The sequence below is a fragment of the Arvicola amphibius genome, chromosome 3, assembly GCF_903992535.2.
Source record: "Arvicola amphibius chromosome 3, mArvAmp1.2, whole genome shotgun sequence".
NCBI lineage: Eukaryota > Metazoa > Chordata > Mammalia > Rodentia > Cricetidae > Arvicola > Arvicola amphibius.
This window is the reverse complement of record NC_052049.1, coordinates 156,247,919-156,267,629: the sequence shown is the minus strand read 5'-3', so window position 1 is coordinate 156,267,629 and position 19,711 is coordinate 156,247,919. Positions and strand designations below refer to the sequence as shown.

The window sequence follows — 19,711 nt, the reverse complement described above, 5'->3', positions numbered from 1 at the left end:
CTTACTGATAACGAGAATTATAGGTTTTTATATTTTTTGTTTTGTTTTCAAAGGAAGTGACATCTCAAGTAGCAAATCAAGGTGACGTGTCTATGGTTGTGTTCAATTGTAATTCCTTTAGTTATTTGCAGGATTTTTTCATCAAGTCATGTCTAAATTTTTTTTTTTTTTTTTTTTTGCAAAGAAAAATATCCCGCTGCAGCAGCCTTCGGAGATCCCGCGGATCTGTGTCTTGCTTCAACAGTGTTTGGACGGAACAGACCCGGGGCCTCCCTTTGTTAGCTTCCACAGCTCCTCATCTGCAGTCGCAGCCTCCGGGACCATCTCCTGGCCGCCTTCAGCTCCCAGGACCAGCCAGCACCGTCTCTTTGTGGTAGCTCCAGACTGCATCTCAGCCATGACCTCCCAGATTCCTCAGAATTATTCTACCGAAGTGGAGGCTGCCGTGAACTGCCTGGTCAACCTGCACCTGCAGGCCTCCTACACCTACCTCTCGCTGGGCTACTATTTTGACCGGGATGACATGGCTCTGGAGGGTGTAGGCCCCTTCTGCGAATTGGCCAAGGAGAAGCGCGAGGGCGCCGAGCGTCTCCTCAAGTTGCAGAATGATCGCAGAGGCCGCACACTCTTTCAGGATGTGCAGAAGCCATCTCAAGATGAGTGGGGTAAATCCCAGGAGGCCATGGAAGCTGCCCTGGCCTTGGAGAAGAACTTGAACCAGGCCTTCTAGGATCTTCATTCCCTGGGCTCTGCTCGCACAGATCCTCATCTCTGTGACTTCCTTGAAAACCACTTCCTGGATGAGGAGGTGAAAGTCATCAAGAAGATGGGCAACCACCTGACTCACCTCCGCAGGTTGGCTACTGGGCCCCAGGCGTCTCTGGGCAAGTACCTCTTTGAGTGGCTCACTCTCAAGCATGACTAGGAGGCCTCTCCTTCCGAGGGGCTCCCACCTCTTGCTCTGCACCAGCCGGCCTCAGGACCTTCACCTGAACCTCTCAAGAAGCCACTAGGCAGCTTTGTAATGCCCTGGAGCCCCTCTCAAGTCTTTGACCAGGTAAAAATAAAGCCTTTTGAAACAGAAAGAAAGAAAGAAAGAAAGAAAGAAAGAAAGAAAGAAAGAAAGAAAGAAAGAAAGAAAGAAAGAAGAAAGAAAGAAAGAAAGAAAGAGAAAGAGAGAAGAAAAGAAAAAGAAAGAAAGGAAGGAAGGAAGGAAGGAAGGAAGGAAGGAAGGAAGGAAGGAAAAAAAAAGAAAGAAGAAAGAAGACGACATGAAGAAAGAAAGAAAAAGAAGAAAGACCTTAAGAAGAGAGAAGATAGACAGAAGCCACCACCCGAAAGAAGCTCCTCACGAAGCCACCCCGAAGAAGGCACCTCCCCCCTACAGACACGAAGAACGAAGAAAGGAAGAAAGGAAGAGAGAATCGAAAGAAGAAAAGAAAGAAGAAAGAAAAGAAAAATATCCCAACTATCCAACCCAATTTTTAGTGACAAATTGCAAATTGAAAAATCAAGACACAGTTTATCTACAAAATTGTGTTCAAACTTTACCACAGCCACGCAGGGTTGGGTTACATGCTTGTGTTCCTTCATAGATGAATAAACCAGAGAGCTAGTGATGAGGCTCCTTAGCTAGCATCTTAAGAGCCACCCTTTACCCAATCAAGGGCACAATAATTCCTGTGGGAAAGTTCTGCTTTCTCACATCAGCATGCAATAAGGCAAATCCATAGGGATCCCAAACACAGCAATAACTGCTGTAGTGGTTCGAAGTCCTAGGAAGTGTCATTCAGCATGCAGCAGACAGTGAAATACAGTACAGGGGAAAGTTGGGTGGATATGTCCCAACTGGGTTAGTCATAGATGTGGCTCATTCCAGGAAGATCTGGAAAAACCATTAGCAGATTAGACAACGTTAGCATGGGCACAAAGAGCCACAAAATTTAAGAACAGTGTCTACTAATAATTGCAGTAATCATTTGCTTAATGGTCAGTGCTGGATCATTATACCCCTCTCCAAGACAAAGAGCCATCAGGGTTCCCTTCACTATGTGAAGTCCAAGGTCCTCCCAGCTCCCCCTTAGTCCAGGAAGGTGAGCAACCAAACTGACAAGGCTCGCAGTGAGCCCGTCCATGCTGTATAGTTCATGTTCATTGCCATTGTCCTTGGTTTCTCAGTCCTCCTCCACCGTCAGCCACATTCAGAGAGTCCGGTTTGGTCCCCTGTTCCATCAGTCCCATTCCAACTGGACTTGGTGGTCTCCCCTTAGATCTGTCCCCACCGTCTCAATGGGTAAAAGCACTCCTCACGGTCCTGACTTCCTTGCTCATGATCTCCCTCCTTTTGCTCCTCATCGGGACCTTGGGATCTCAGTCCGGTGCTCCTATGTGGGGGCTCTGTCATTTTCTCCATCCAATGCCAGGTGAAGGTTCTATGGTGATATGCAAGGTATTCATGAGTATGGCAATAGGATCTGTACATTCTGGCACCCTCTCCTCAGCTGCCCAAGGACCTAGCTGGGGGCGTCTTCCTGGACACCTGGGAACCCCTCTAGAGTCAAGTCTCTGCCAACCCTAGAATGGCTCCCTTAACTAAGATATATAATTCCTTGTTCCCATATCCACTTTTCCTATATCCCAACCATCCTATTCCCCCAAGCTCTTCCATTCTCCACTTCACACTTTTCCTCTCCCCATTCCCTCCCTCCCTCCCCCCATCCGACCCCACCCCCATGTTCCCATTTTTTTGTCTGGCAATCTTGTCTACTTCCAGTATCCAGGAGGATAACTATATGTTTTTCTTTGGGTTCACCTTCTCATATAGCTTCTCTAGGATTTTTTACAAATTATAGGCTCGATGTCCCTTTATTTATGGCTAGAAACCAATTATGAGTGAGTACATCCCATGTTCATCTTTTGGGGCCTGGGTTACCGCACTCAGGATGGTGTTTCTATTTGCATCCATTTGCATGCAAAATTCAAGATGTCATTGTTTTTACCGCCGAGTAGTACTCTAATATGTATATATTCCACACTTTCTTCATCCATTCTTCCACTGAAGAGCATCTAGGTTGTTTCCAGGTTCTGGCTATTACAAATAATGCTGCTATAAACATAGTTGAACAAATGCTTTTGTAATATGATTGGGGCATCTCTTGGGTAAATTCCAAGTGTGGGATTGCTGGATCCTGGGGTAGGTTGATCCCAAATTTCCTGAGAAACCTCCACACTGCTTCCCAAAGCGGTTGCAAAAGTTTGCATTCCCACCAGCAATGGATGAGTGTACCCCTTACTCCACATCCTCTCCAGCAAAGGCTATCATTGGTGTTTTTGATTTTAAGCCATTCTGACAGGTGTAAGATGGTATCTCAACATTGTTTTGATTTGCATTTCCCCTGATTGCTAAGGAGGTTGAGCATGACCTTACGTGTCTTTTTGGCCATTGGAACTTCGTCTGTTGAGAATTCTCTGTTCAGTTCGGTGCCCCATTTTTTAATTGGGTTCACTAGCATTTTAAAGTCTAGTCTCTTGAGTTCCTTATATATTTTGGAGATCAGACCTTTGTCTGTTGCGGGCTGGTTCTTGGAGAAAATCAACAAGATTGACAAACCCCTAGCCAAACTAATCAAATGGCAGAGAGAGAAGACACAAATTAATAAGATCAGAAATGAAAAAGGGGACATAACCACAGACACAGAGGAAATTCAGAAATCATTAGATCTTACTACAAAAGCCTGTATGCCACAAAATTGGAAAATGTAAAAGAAATGGACACTTTTTTAGATAAGTACCATATACCAAAGTTAAACCAGGTAAATGCTCTAAATAGTCCTGTTAGTCGTGAAGAATTGGAAACTGTTATCAGAAACCTCCCTACCAAAAAGAGCCCAGGACCTGATGGGTTCAATGCAGAATTCTACCAGAACTTCCAAGAAGACCTAATACCTATACTCCTTAAGGGTACTTCATAATATAGAAACAGAACAGTCATTGCCAAATTCATTTTATGAAGCTACAATTACCCTGACACCTAAACCACACAAAGACCCCAACCAAGAAAGAGAATTACAGGCCAATCTCACTCATGAACATCGATGCAAAAATTCTCAATAAAATACTGGCAAATAGAATCCAAGAACACATTAAAAAAAATTATCCACTATGAATCAAGTAGGCTTCATCCCAGAGATGCAGGGTTGGTTCAACATACGAAAATCCTATCAATGTATCCATCATATAAATAAACTGAAGGATAAAAACCATATGATCATCGCATTAGATGCAGAAAAAGCATTTGACAAAATTCAAGCACCCCTTTATGATAAAGGTCTTGGTTGGATTAGGGATACCGGGGTCATTCCTAAATTTAATAAAGGCTATTTTACAGCAAGCCGACAGCTAACATCAAATTAAATGGAGAGAAACTCAAGGCCATCCCACTAAATTCAGGAACGCGACAAGGCTTGTCCACTCTCTCCTTATCTCTTCAATATAGTGCTTGAAGTTCTAGCAATAGCAATAAGACAAAACAAGAGGAACAAAGGTGTTTCGAATTGGAAAGGCAGAAGTTAAGCTTTCGTTATTTGCAGATGATATGATAGTGTACATAAGCAACCCGAAAAACTCCACCAAAGAACTCCTACAGCTGATAAACTCCTTTAGTATCGTGGCATGATACAAGATCAACTCCAAAAAATCAGTCACCCTCCTTTACACAAAGGATAAGGAAGGCAGAGAAAGAAATCAGAGAAGCGTCACCTTTCACGATAGCAACAAATAGCATAAAATATCTTGGGGGTAACTCTAACCAAGGAAGTGAAGGATCAATTTGACAAGAACTTTAAGTCTTTGAAGAAAGAAATTGAAGAGGATACCAGACAATGGAAGGATCTCCCTTGCTCTTGGATTGGGAGGATCAACATAGTAAAATGGCAATACTACCAAAGGCAATCTATAGATTTAATGCAATCCCCTTAAAGATCCCATCAAAATTCTTCACAGATCTTGAGAGGAACAATAATCAAACTTCATATGGAAGAACAAGAAACCCAGGATAGCCAAAAAAGTCTTATACAAATAAAGGTACTTCTGGAGGCATTACCATCCCTGACTTCAAACTCTATTACAGAGCTACAGTATTGAAAACAGCTTGGTATTGGCATAAAAACAGAGAGAGTCGACCAATGGAATCGAATAGAAGATCCAGATCTTAACCCACAAACCTATGAATACCTGATTTTTGATAAAGGAGCTAAAAGCACACAATGGAAGAAAGAAAGCATCTTCAACAAATGGTGGAGGCATAACTGGATGTCAACCTGTAGAAGAATGAAAGTAGAATCAGTGTCTATCACCATGCACAAAACTCAAGTCCAAATGGATTAAAGACCTCAATATCAATCTGAACAGCACTGAACCTGTTAGAGGAGAAAGTGGGAAGTACTCTACAACATTTTGGCACAAGAGACCGCTTCCTACGTATAGCCCAGCAGCACAGACATTAAGGACATCATTGAATAATGGGACCTCCTGAAGTTGAGCAGCTTCTGTAAAGCAAAGGACACTGGCACTAAGACAATCATTATATTATTCCAGCAATACACTTAATCTTTATTTCTTTTTAAAATTGTTAATATAATTTTATTAATTTTAATAAGTTTATGCACTATATTTTGTCGTAATCATCCATGATTACTCTTACTGTTTTCAGATCCTCTCTCCCTTTTTACCTTTGCCCAAATTTATATCCTTAAAAGTAACTTTCTAGTTCATTTTATGCTAGACATATATTCAAACATAGAGGGGCACCTACTGACAGTGGTTTGACCTTCCAGAGATAACACCTTTAATTCAAACTGTCTGTCCCTCACACAGAAGCCATAAATTGCCAATAGCTTTTATTTAGAGGTAAGAAGGGCTTCTGAGCCTCTCTTCCTTACAAGTCAGTGTTGATCTCTTTGATCTTACACAGGGCCTGTGCAAGCAACCAACAATCTACTTTTAAAGGAGAGCTAGACTCTGAGCAACAAGGTTACTTCCTGTCATGGGTAGTTAGACTCCATGTTGCCTATTCTATGTTTTCTCTTGGTGGATTTACATAGTCAGTGGGGAAGAGGGTCATTGAGTATCATTCTGTCCACACTGGTGTGTCTTCATGCTCAGGCTTTTTACCAGTGACCTGATGTGCTACGTAGAGCTATTATGGAGATTGGCTTAGTACATACCTATCATGTCTAAAAACTTGAGTTTCGTTTCAAGTACTCTGTATAATGTACCCATTATTGCATAGTCTATATTCTTTGATTTAGAGTGGTGGGTGCAAGGAAGTCATAAGTTCAAGATCAGCCTTTTTTAAATAGTGAATGTTAGGCCAACCAAATAATCGATGAAAAATCAAAAATAATAAAATGAAATAGAAAAGGCCCCTATAAAATCTGTTGTTGGGAGGAGAGTGGATAGAAACTTACTTTGCATTTAGCAGGTTGACCAAATTTCAGAGACTAGCCATGAGCCCATGAACACACACACACACACACACACACACATATATGATCAGCACAGTTTCAACTTGTTGGGTTTTTAAGGGAAGATAAAAAGGACACAAAGATGGCAAGGAGTGGAGAGATATGAATGGAACCAAGAGACTTAGGGTGATGAGTGGGGATGAATATGATCAAAATAGACTTTATGGAATTCTCAAAGAATTAAGTATTTTTTAAAAAATTTTGATGAGGAAACAGTGAACAAATATGACACACACTCATTATTTGTGCAGCCAATGCTTTTTTCTTATCTAGGTGTTAGCACCTAGAGAATAGTTACATCATGTCACTTAATACTGAGGGTTTATACAGGGTTGGCCAACCTTCATGTGACAGTTTAATTTAGAATTACTTGTAGTCTGAGTAATCATGGAAGACACACAAGCATAAGTCACCTCTCAGTGTGGGTACATGATGATCAGAATCACTGCTGAGAGGTACCTTGCAGGATGAAGATGCTGGAGAAAGGCTGCATTTACTAATTCTAGGACTATCTACAACTTATTTTGGAGAAAATGCATAATTTGAGTCAGGGATCAAAGGCAGAACTTCTGTCTCTTCAATTATTTCTGTCAGGGAATTTGTTCAGAACATCATGGATATAACTAAAATGGTGCCCAAGGTTGAAAAGTTAGAGTAATACACAGCTCCTTACCTTCCAGACTCACTCAAAGTGATACCATATGTTCTGCATGAGCTGTGAAATATCCTAGAAAAGCAAAGAATGAAAAGTAAACAGGCACTGGTAAATGCCTGTAGTGGGAAGCGGCGGGGCTGCGTCCCGCCACCCGGCCACCGGCTAGCTTTACACCCGAAATAATTACACGGAAACTGTATTTTTTTAAACACTGTCTGGCCCATAGTTTTAGCCTCTTATTGGCTAATTTTTATATCTTGCTTTAACCCATATTTAGTAATTTATATAGCACCACGAGGTGTGGCTTACCAGGAGAGATCTTAACCTGCGTCCATCTCGGAGAGGAGCAGCATGGAGTCTCCTATGGCGACTGCCTGAAGCGTCTCCCCAGCTCTACTTCCTTGTTCCCACAATTTTGTTCCCATCAAATGCCCCATAGCAAACTTAGCACTTGCTCAGGACTCAGTCCTTCCTGCCTAGCTGAGTAGTTTTCCCATTTCACAACGTCATAGAAGACTTGTGCAGGCTATGTGCTTTCACTTACGGTTAACATCATATATTCATGTTTTACACGGATAAGACTCCTGGGTCCTTATGAAATGTTTAGTTCACTGATGAAGATGGACGCTAAAAGAAATCCCACACTAGTTCAGAACTGAGTATAATAATGGGTTATTCATTTAGGGGTAGATTCACAAATCACAGTCCTCTGCTTGAATGAGGAACAGCAACTGAATCCTGCAGCCTGAAGAGAGGCCAATTGCATGCTTTACATTGGCATTTATACTATAAGAGGCCATGCCCAAGTGGGCAGGTAACTTAAAGGCTACTGGCTGTAGGAAAGGTATAACATGCTGGTACCAAGATGTGATCACAGATGGATTTCATGGCTTTCGCTGCATTATGATTCTCTCAGGATCTGAATTCTGCCTATCAGACACCACAGCAAGACGGTCATGTTGCTCTTCTTTCTCTATTGTCACATCGGTATTAATTTAGAGTTTCCCTGCAACATCAAGTGATCCATAGTAGACTTTTCCTACATTGTCATGTGATAAATAATTAATTGAACACTGAACTCAGTAATCTTCCTGAAGCATAAATGAGATCAAATGTACAAATACTCAACTATTATCAGTTTCCTCTGTCTTCCATGAAGCTGACATAACACTTCTGTTCTTAATGCATTCCCAGTTTCTACTCTGTTAAAGATAATTTCTGAAAAGCAACCTGAGATCCCCCTTGGTGTGAACACACCTCAAGTCACCGCTGGTCCTTCCAGAGAAACAGCACAAATTAAAACAGAAGGTATGAGGGAATTCAGTAATTATGTTTAGTTGTGTGTAATAGATGCCCTTTTGTCTATGTACTATATGTAAATCTATGGAGACATTTTATTACAGGTTTTAATATATGGATACTGTTAACTTATCTAGCTCATCAGTAGAAATACAGCCACAAAGTTTAAATATTCAGTTAAAGGGCACTTTTGCCTTTCATTAAGTAATAGTGAACCATAGGGAAGCTGAGACTTATCTTGTCTAAGTGACTATGGCTTCACCTGGAGTACGAATAAATGACTGAGTCGTGTTCTCACTCTCTTTATCCCAGACATAGATGATGCAGATGTGGAAAGTCTCATAAGTGATCTGATTAATGTCCAAAGTCTCAAAAGTGAGGATGAAATTTGATTTAGATATGGGCATTTTTCTAATCAGATCTATTGGGTGGTCATTTTAGACCTTGTGCTTGGGAGGGTAAAGGAGTGGAAAAGATCAGTAGAGACACAGAAATATTGTGCTTTTCCTCTTCAAAGTGCAAAATGGTTAACAGTAGCAGGATTCAGTGTGCTTTGTATCTGTTATTTAGATGATGTATTCCCAGAACACATAGATTATTTTTCCTCTGCCACTCCCAATGCCCAAGCATTTGACTATTGTTCTCCTTGTAAGTTTTGTTAGGATTACTTTCCAGAGGCAATGAGCAAGGAAAGGTTTACTTTACCATAGAGTTTGAGTTTGGAGTTCATAAAATAGATAGAGACAAAAACTTGAGGGAGAGTGGCATTGCAACCAGACCCCAGAAGAAAAAAATGACTGTACTCTGCTGACTTTTCTTCCTTTGTAAAGTCCAGGACCCCATCCAAGGGAATGATTGTGTACCTACAGGGAGTAGAACTTCCCATCTAACTTAATCTAATCAAGATAAACCCCAGGGGCATGCTCAGAGGACATGGATCTCATCGGTTTGACAGCTGAGTTTCAGCATTATGGAGCCAATGAAGTGTTGTTTTCACTTGAGAATTAACCAGTATCAAATCAGAGAAAATTATTGGGTAGGGAATAGCTTTCTCTCCTCACAAAGAACTTGTAGGTAAAAGTCTTCTAGTGTAATCCCAATGATGCAGGAGAAGCAGGTTCTCTCTCTTCTTCTCCCAGGTCCTGTAGCAACTCATCATGATCCTCTCTTCCTCGTGAGCCATGCTTTTCATAGGCCCCACATAGTGGAGTGGCTAAAGAGTCTGTAATGTCCTAGGAGTTAGGGCTCACTCTGTGTATGACTTGAGCTCTTTCGTAATCAGTGTTCCTCATCTCAGACTGACATACAGGATGTCTGAGATTAGAGATTTGGCATCCATCTTTGAGACTCTGCCCTATAATGTGGGCTGCAGTCTGAACTCTAACACATGCTTGGTCCCCTTTCATAAATTCTGGGCTCAGCCATCAGTATTCTGAGCATGGCTTTGGGTGCTCTAGTAAACTACATTTGTCCCTAGGACTAAAGGACTCTAGGTGTGTGGATATCAGCTCTCTTGGCAGCTACCTGGTCATAGGGCTGTGTCGGTCCCTTCTGCTGTCACTGTTTGTGCCTTTCACTTGTTATAGCCTTACCTGTCTTGTCTTATTTATGGGAAGGAGTTTATAATCTCAGAAATGAGTTTCCCGTGTCTTCCTTGGAGCCTCCTCATTAGGCTCAAGCCTTGCTCACCACAAGCTTCTGCATCTTCTCACTGGTTAGCCATGTTTGGCTCCACCATGACAGGCAGGATTTGTAGGATTAATGCATTGTGTCACTCACTATATACTCTGGGTCTCCTGCTTGTGAGTAGAATGTCCTACAGAGCCCCATCACCCCACTTCTAGCCTCATACACTTTAAATATACCCTCTTAGAGCTTCTTGCCTTTTATTCCTCTCTGTTGCCGAATTAGGTCGGTACAATAACTAATCAGATCAGATCAAGAACAGCAGTTATATTTTAATAGTTGAAAAGGGGAAACTCACGCTACAAGAGTGGGAGGTCCAAATTCCAGTAGGTCCTGTGGGCACTGCGCAGCAAGAGTGAGCAGCACACCTGGATCTCCCAGTATTTCTACTTGGGCCCCAGGTAGCCACACCCTAATTAGATGTGATTGGTTGATAGTTTCCCCATAACCTCTCCAGAAGTTTTCCTGTTTCTCAAGTAACATGTTGACTCTGCATTTTGTGCCCGACTATCTATAGAGTCTTGGAGGTCTCTCACACCAATTACCTTGTTCCTAATACTGCATATAGAACACACTAACCACAAAATATAGGTTAACTTTCTGGCATGCCCCCACTCTCAGTCCAGATAGTTCTTTTCTTTTTGTATTATATCTAATCATCTCTTTCTGGTCAAACTCGCTGGACAGATTTGACCACTGAAATAAAGAGTGTAGAACCCTTCTAGGGACAATATACACAGAAAGAAAGACATTAGAATCTTAATAGTTTATCTAGTTCAGTCCTTTATCTGGTGGACAAAGCTAAAGGGCTTCTGGTGATTAGCTATGGCATGGACATGTGAAGAGAGAAGGAAGAGCTGAACCCAAATCAGCCAGATAGTCTCATAAACAGGACAAGACTATGCCCATTAGAAGAACAACAAGCCCAGAAAAGGTTGTTCCAAACCTTAGGGATTGTAAGGAAGAAGGTGAAGGACTGACTGATATATATATATATATATATATATATATATATATATATATATATATATATATATATGAAACTCCTAAGTGCTATGACACCGATTAGGGCAGTATCTTATCCCAAACTTTACCCTACACTCCACTCTGTTTCCACTAGTACCTGAGCTGGAGGTAGCACCTAATATTTAGAATACCTCTTTTGCATGGAAGGAAAGAAACCCCACTGAGGTATATTCCACACTGTAGCCTTCTGTAAAAGAAGTAAAATGAAGGCACATGTCCTTCACATTGACCTTGTGAAGAAAAGTCCCCAATTATATGTGTTGTACTGGGATTTTCCTTAAAAGGTTTTCATCAACTGTACAAGGCTTACATGTGTACTACGTGGTCTAGAAATATAAAGTTAAGATAAAATATACATGTCTAAATTACAGGCTATATCTATTTTACAGTTGATCTCCACAAAATATGGTAAACTATTAAAATCTATCATTATTTACACACTTACAGACCATATATAGTGATTTCCATTTGAGAGATTTGCAAACAAAATTAACACACCATTTCAAGTAGCTTTATAAGATTAACTTCATTAATTAATGACTCAGTGGGGGAAGAACAGTTGCTAGAAAAGGAGTATATCTGAGCTTGAATCTGTCCACATACATTAAAAAAAAAAGCTAAACAGGGCTGTTCATACTTGTAATCGTACACTGTTGGGGAATAGACAGGAGATTTCTGGTACTTGCTGGCTGTCATCCTATCTCTGACTTCTGTGAGACCCTGTCTGAAGGAAAGAAGAAAGAGGTCATGTTATGCCATGCCCTCTTTTAGCTCTCATGTTCCAGTTGACATCCACCTGCACACGTACACAACATACACACACACACACACACACACACACACAATTGCCTGAAATACATGTTATACTTCTACAGTAATCTCATAATCAACTTCTATTACTGTCCACTAGATTTACCTATAGTCAAGTCTGTGGTGCATTTTCTTCATTGATGATTGATGTTGAGGGCCTGACTCACTAGACAGTGCCACCTCTATGGTAGTGTCTCTGGGTGCTGTAAGAAAGCAGGTAGTAAGCATCACTCCTTCATGGCCTTTGTATCCTCTTCTGGCTCTGGATTTTGCCTTGTTTAGTTCCTGTCCTGATGTCCCTAGAAACTGTCAAGAGAGAGTTGTATGCTGAAATAAACTCTTTCCTCCACGAGTTGCTTATGGTCATAGTGTTTTAACACAGCAAAAAAAAAAAACCCTAAATAAGATAGTATGTAAACTATTAAGGAGCATGGGATTATGTAATTTGCAGAAAATAGAATGTAATTGTCTTGTTAAATGTCTTATGTTACAATGAAAAAGACAAGTACTAAGTGATTTCTTTCATCTGAAGGTCTAGGTGTTTATGTGAAAGTAAAATTTCATATGTGTATATGATGTGAACAAAGTAAAGGCTTCTTTGTCAATAAAGAGGACTAATGAAATGGGGGGGAAGGCAGGTGGTGTGGGTACAGTCTTATGAAACCAGTATACTGTGTGATGGGGTGACAATACTATGCCAATTGAAAAGGATATATTGTCTTATTCTGGTTTTGGTCCACTGTTACCTTTAAATTTGAGACATATGTTAATTTTTTTCTTTTTTGTGGGTGCATGATAATATCATTGTTGTCAGTGATATCCAAAATGATTGTTTCTCAGATTGCTCTGCTATCTCAACATTGAACTTAAAATTTGGAATTTATGATTGGTTCTTTCACATTATAATACTTTGGATAAATTCTTGAATAATGTGAATTTGGAAAGTGATGCCATACTTTCTTTACTTCTTTGACCATGGCTTGCAGAATTGTGTTATTATGTTCAAATTCTCAGTAGTTCCTTAGTTTTCCCAGACTACTGAGTACCAATATCTGCAACTAACCAAGTCTTTGTATTGTACTGTATCTTATAGGGCTGTAACACGCAGATGTTCTCCATGTTCCTCAAAACCATATAGAATACTGATAATCCAGGCTGGAGAGATGGCTCAGTGGTTAAGAGCATTGCCTGCTCTTCCAAAGGTCCTGAGTTCAATTCCCAGCAACCACATGGTGGCTCACAACCATCTGTAATGAGGTCTGGTGCCCTCTTCTGGCCTGCAGGCATACACACAGACAGAATATTGTATACATAATAAATAAATAAATAACTATTAAAAAAGAATACTGATAATAGTCAGTACAGTATAACAATATATTACATGATATGGTGTGTTTTAAAGAACAATGTACATACAACATAGGCAAAAATTTTCTCAGACATGTATGCTCCATCCTAGCAAAATTTACCAAGTAAAATGGATACTTTAATATGGATCATAATTAATGATACTTTCCGAATCAGCATAAGTGAATTGGTGAAGACTGAAACAGGCTTGAGGCGTGTGCCTCAGGACATGTCAATCGTTCCCTGCTGCAAAACAGAAAGTGGCAGTATTCTGTCATTTCATCATGAAGCTTATTTTATTTTCTAAGATAGGTTGGATCTATGCATAATGGCTTTTCATTCAAGCTTGCTGATCTAACTGCAGTTGAATCCCAGAATTCACGTGGTGAAAAGAGAAAACCAAACCCCTGAAGAGTTCCTCTGAACTCCACCTAAACACAGAGAAACGTCCATGGTTTCCTACAACCAGTGTAAATGCAGTGTGTGTTTGAATAATTTTTTTTACTCTTCACACAATAAAAGAAATTCTTCCACATTGATTTAGATTCTATTGTCTAGAAAACCAAAATTGTGTTTCTCCTTTCTCCTCAATTCTTATCTTTTCCATAATTGGTTTTCTAGCAATATTATCCACAGTTCTGGAATGAGCACAAAGCAAACACTTTGGCTGGCTCTTAAGACCCAATTCTTCATTCTGGATTGCCTTGCCCAGCCTAAATATAAGGAAAGGAGCTTAGTCTTATCTAAAACTTTATACTCCATGTTTTGTTGACACCCTTGGGAGGCCTACCGCTTGCTCAACAGAAAAAGGATTGGATTGGAAAAAAATTAAGAGCAAGTAACACATGCTAGCTGCATAATCTTCTATGCATACCAAAAAAGATCCCTGGAGTAATTACAATGTATTGACAAATACTTTTTGTCCTTTTAGTGTTACATAAAAATGCTGACACTGCACTTTCACCAACGGTGAAGGTAAGATGGCCTTTTCTTTCTCTAATATAAAAAGTTACTTTAGCCCCTTATGCTGTAGTAGATAGGAAATTTGATTAACAAAAACCATGTGTGTCATGGGTTTGCTCAGGAAGAAAAGGAAACGAAATTATCCCACCTTGTTCCTGGTTGAACTGAACATAAAAGCTTACAGTGTCATTTATCACAGTGTGTATGAGAGAATGGTTTCCCCTGAAGGAAATTATATACTTTAGAAGAGTATATAATTTTCACTCAGAACTTGACAGCCACTTCTGGTACCTGTAATCTTTATGCAGTTTGAATATGTTCCACAGAGGCCACTATGGAGGAAGTTTCTCAATTTCAGTGTGGGGATGTTGAGTGATAAGATTTTTACAGCATGAGGATTAGTGTAAATATTTGAGGCCCGAATGTAGGAGGAATTATCTCACAGTCCAATTATAAAGATGGAGTGTGGCTTAGAAAACATCCAGCAGAGATGAAACAGATTGTCTTTCTTTCTTTCTTTTTGGCAAAAGTGGCGATTGTCACAAACTGTAAAGTACCAGTTCTTCTATGACATTGTCACATAACATATGAATACATAGGGCTCTTGCTCATTTTTGATTGGCATCATACGATGCTGACATATGTTCCAAAGATCCATGCAAACAGAATTGAGCATGACCTGTGCCTCATACTGTTTTCTTTCCTTTAAATTTCAGGTGGGATGTAGAAAACACGGATGCAGTATGTATTATGGAATTTCATTCTTAAGAGACATTTTAGAAATGTATAAATACTGGGTATCCTTATGTCTAATGCACCACTGTAATATAAGCCCCCAATAGGAAAGAACTTACATTTTTATTTTTTTGAAAAAAAAGTAGTACCCCAACTTAAAAACAAAACAAAGCAAACTGGGGTTGTCTACCGTCACTGGATTCAGTTATGATCTCTTTAGATTGTTTGGAATGTTGTGTACCAGGCTTTGTCTAAATGTTTTTTTGCAAAGATAGCTATCAAATTCCCGAGTCAAATCTCCAGTGGCAAACTAATGAATAACAAATTAGGATGCACACTTTACCTACAGTATAGGTGTTCAAAGCCCACCACATATGGCACATTTGTTTATGTGCTACTCTAAAGAATAAACCAGGGCACAGAGGTAAGTGATGAGGCTCTCCATGCCAATCAAGAGACACTTTGTAACCCCAGAACTTGGTAATCCCTAAGTTCCAGCATCCCAGCATCTACCTTCAATAGGTCAAGACCGTGCCATGACCACAGAGGGCCCAGGGCATTGTTCTTCATCTACCTACAGACATTCACAAGCATGAAGGGTAGAAAAGCTAAATGCTTCTACTCAGGTCAGCAATTCTGAGAATGAGAGACAGACACTGAATGAAGAAATGGGGTGGATGTTTTTCACTTAGGCTTTTGGTATACACTGCTCTTTCCAGTATTCTCTATTGTCACATTTACATAAATTTAAACTTTACCTACACTGTCCATGCAATACTTACCTGATTATAAACTGCATTCAGTGAACCTTCTGAAGCTCCATTCTTACTCTGATGACTGTCCCTAAAAACAAGTAATCAGATCACACACACAATTGTTAGTTTTCTCTATTTTTCTGTCATGAGACTAGCATGACTCCCTGTTATAAATTCCCAGTTCCTGCAATCTTAAGGGAATTTTGTGAAAAACAAGCTTGTGCTAATCAGGATGCAGAAACAGGACAAATGAAAATGGAAGGTACTGTGCAAATTCCATAAGTCTGTCCTATTGTGTATAGTGGTTGTGAGAAACTTAGACTATTTCTCCTATGTAGGATAATGCTAATTTATCGAAGTCTTCAATATAAATTCAACCACAGAATTTAAAAACACATTTAATATCACCTTGGGTTCTCTTTCAATAGCATGAACCAGTGGAAATCTGAGACTCATCGTATATATATCTGTATGGTTTCATCTGGTACAGATAGGAATGGGCAAACCATACTCTCTAATACTTTCTCTCACATATGGGTGATGCAGGTGGATTAGATCTGATGTTTCTCACAGACTTGATAAATGTCCAGTGTTTCATGACTGAGGGTGAAATTCAAATTAGATGACAGCTATCCTGGTTTGATCCAATGAGCAAGGGTCCCAGAAGTTTCCATGTTACACACTGTGTTTGGAGGGGAAGGGGAGGGAAAAGATATCAGTAAGGACAAGGAAAATGGGAGGGATGTGAGTTTCCTCTTTCAGAGGCACAGTGGTAAGCAATGTCCGGTGGAAGTGTACTTTGTCATTTGAAGACAGTATTTCCCAGGATATTACTCTTTCTTTAAGGCTTGTTTTTGAATATTTTCTTTTTTTCTTGAAAACTTTTACAATATATTCTGTTCTTGGTTTCCCTTGCTGCACTTCCTCCAAGATTCTCCCCACCTCACCACCCATCCACCTTCTTTATCTCCCTCTTTAGAAGAGAAACAGGCAAATTATAAAAGACTTAATATATAATCAGTGAAAAGGCACAACAAACACACACAACCCCTCCCCCAAAAAGCAACATAAAAGCATTCAGTTCCGCTGGTTCATTACATAGCTACCGTTTCTAAGGCCTTGGGTTTGCTCCACCATTATGCAAAAGGTGTGCTGTGGCTGTAGAGCTCTATAACCCTCCTTCAAAGGTGCTGCCAGGAGAATTGTAAGTTCAAAGTCATCCATTTCTACATAGTTACATTCAGACCACAGTGGGCTAGAGACACAGAACATCATTGGGAGGGACATTCAGTGAGTACTTAACTGTGCAGCGTTTATTTTCCACATGTCAAAAGGGAAGGAGGAAGGCAAGAGATTTCATTAACGTGATATAAAGAATAGACCAAGTATCCTGCAGGCAGCTACTACCTGGAACCTCATGCCAATCTCCTTTGAAGAAGCAGGAATAGCAAGGTGGAGGGTATCCATTTCTATACTCAAAATACTAATTAACCACACTCTAGGTCAGGATCGCTTGTTTGTGGCCACACCTGTTACCAACAATTTGAAAGAGCAAAAATAAGCTCAAACTCTGTGACCTCTAGTCAAGGTTGAACAGGTGTATATTTCTGGGCCACCACGCCACACCCAACCTTTACCTGACAACTTGGTTTAGATTGACTTGGAGTCTGAGTCATCATGGGACATCTGCAAGCATTGGTACCCTCCCAGTTTTGTTCCCTGATCTCCAGATTGAATCCCTGAGAGGCAGGTGGCAGGTTGAAGGTGACAGTGGAGGCTCTATTTACTAATTCAGGAATGCTGCGGCTTCTTTTGGAGGAAACTCCCACTTTGAGGTAGGGGTGGCAGGATAGAGCATGGCTGCCTTCAGCTGTTTGTGTCAGTGGGTGGTCACTGACACAGGAATGCAGCTTTCACTGTTCCCTTGTGTGAAAAGTCACAAGTTTTCACGGCTTCTTACTGTCCTACCTCCCATTAGGCAATATCATACATTGTTCCTGAGATGTATTATATACAGGGTAGTCAAAGAATAAAGAGTACACAGCCATTCCCTTGTGTTCTGGAGTAAATGCAACAATTGCTCTGAATTCAGTTATTCCTGTGTAGCTGAGGTCTCCTGGCATTTCACAGACATCACAGGGCACTTGTGCAATAGCTGTGCTCTTCCCTATAGTATACATTACAAAGATCTGTTTTAGCATAGTGAATCTCATGGGTAGTCCTTAAGAATTTCTTAGTGTCCTACTAAGCAACTGGTGAATGGAGGCATTGCATGGGTGTCATTGTGCCCATGTGGCTCTAAGAAGGCACCACACTAACACAATGTGTTCAGTCATGTGACTCTTCCTTCTGTATTGTCACATAAATTTAGCCTTTACCTGCCATGTCCATGTAAGGCTTGACTGGTTGTACATTGCATTCAGTGATCCTCCTGAAGCACAGTCTCACTATCCCTGGAAACAACCAATCTTATCAAATGTACAAACACTCACCATTGTTAGTTTCCTCTGTTTTCCTGCCATGAGACTGACATGACTCCCTGTTTTGATTGCATTTCCAGTTTCTACTCTATTAAAGAGAGTTCATTGGAACTCTATGATGGCCTCTAAAGAAATGCCAGAGCCAAATGCATATAATGTTACTACTGCAGAAACAACTGATAAGAAAACAGAAGGTATTGTAGGAATTCTATAATTCTGTCAAGTTGTGTATAGTGTTGATAATTATTTTATTTCATATGTAAATCTTTAGAGAAGCTTAAGACTATTTTTTCCTTTGTAGATAATACAAATGTATCTTAGTCTTCTATGTAAATACAACCACAGAATTTAAAAACACATTTAATGTCATCTTGGGTTCTCATTCAATAGCATGGACCAGAGGAAAGCTGAGGCTCATCCTGTGTGAATCAGTGTGGCTTTACCTGGTATAGACAGCAGAGGGCAAACCACCCTGTCTAATACTTTCTCTCGTATGTGGGTATTGCAGATACATTAGATCTGATGTTTCTCAAGACACCTGGTAAATGTCCAGTATCTCATGACTGGGGGTAAAATTCAAATGTGGTAACAGCATTCCTGGTTTGATCCAATGAGCAGAGGTCCCAGGAGTTGTCATGTCATACCCTGTTCTTGGAGTTAAGAATGTGGGAAAGATGTTATTAAGAACAAGGAAAATGGGATGTTTCTGTGTTTTTCCTCTTACAGCATCAAAATGGTAAGTAGTGCTTGGTGTGAAGTGTGCTTTGCTTATCCTCCTGTCATTTGTAATAATTTTCCCCCAGAACAATCACTCTTTGCAGTCTGCAATAGTACCAAACCAAGGGTTTTGGATTCAGTCACTACCTCTGCATTTTAATTGTGCCTGTCTGGATAATTTTTGCAGTTGTTACAAAACACTGTGAAGACAACCTAAAAAGGGAATGGTTTATTTTTAATGTAGTTTAAGCTTACCGGCTGTAAACATAGGGAAATTCCATATACAAGCAGGAGTTTGTGGCAAAGTCCCATTACAACCTGTCAATAACCAGAAGAATTAACATTTGTGTTCAGCTCACCTTCTTATATAGTCCATGATCCCTTCCTAAGCAATGATGTCATGCAGAGTTCATTAGTCTTCCCACCTCAGCTAACCTAATCACTACAGTCTTACATTCGCATGCCCAGGATTGGGTATCATCCAGTTGACAGTTGAGATTAACCGTGACAATACCCATGAAGTATTGTGTTCACTTGGTGTACTAACCTGTGATAGAGCCAATATGTCTGGTGAGGGACAGTGTTCTCTCCTGTACTCTCAGGAACCTGTAGGTGATAGTCTAGCAGTGTGGGCCCAATGATGCAGGAAGAACTGAGCCCTTCCCTTTCATCTTCAGGACTTGTAGCAGTCCATGCATAGTCCTCTGTCTATTG

General features: G+C 40.3%; 1 pseudogene; it reads left to right on the top strand.

Annotated features, from left to right (window-relative positions):
• Positions 1-397: 397 nt before the first annotated feature.
• On the top strand, positions 398-925 carry LOC119810029 (annotated as a pseudogene).
• The last annotated feature ends 18,786 nt before the right edge of the window (positions 926-19,711 follow it).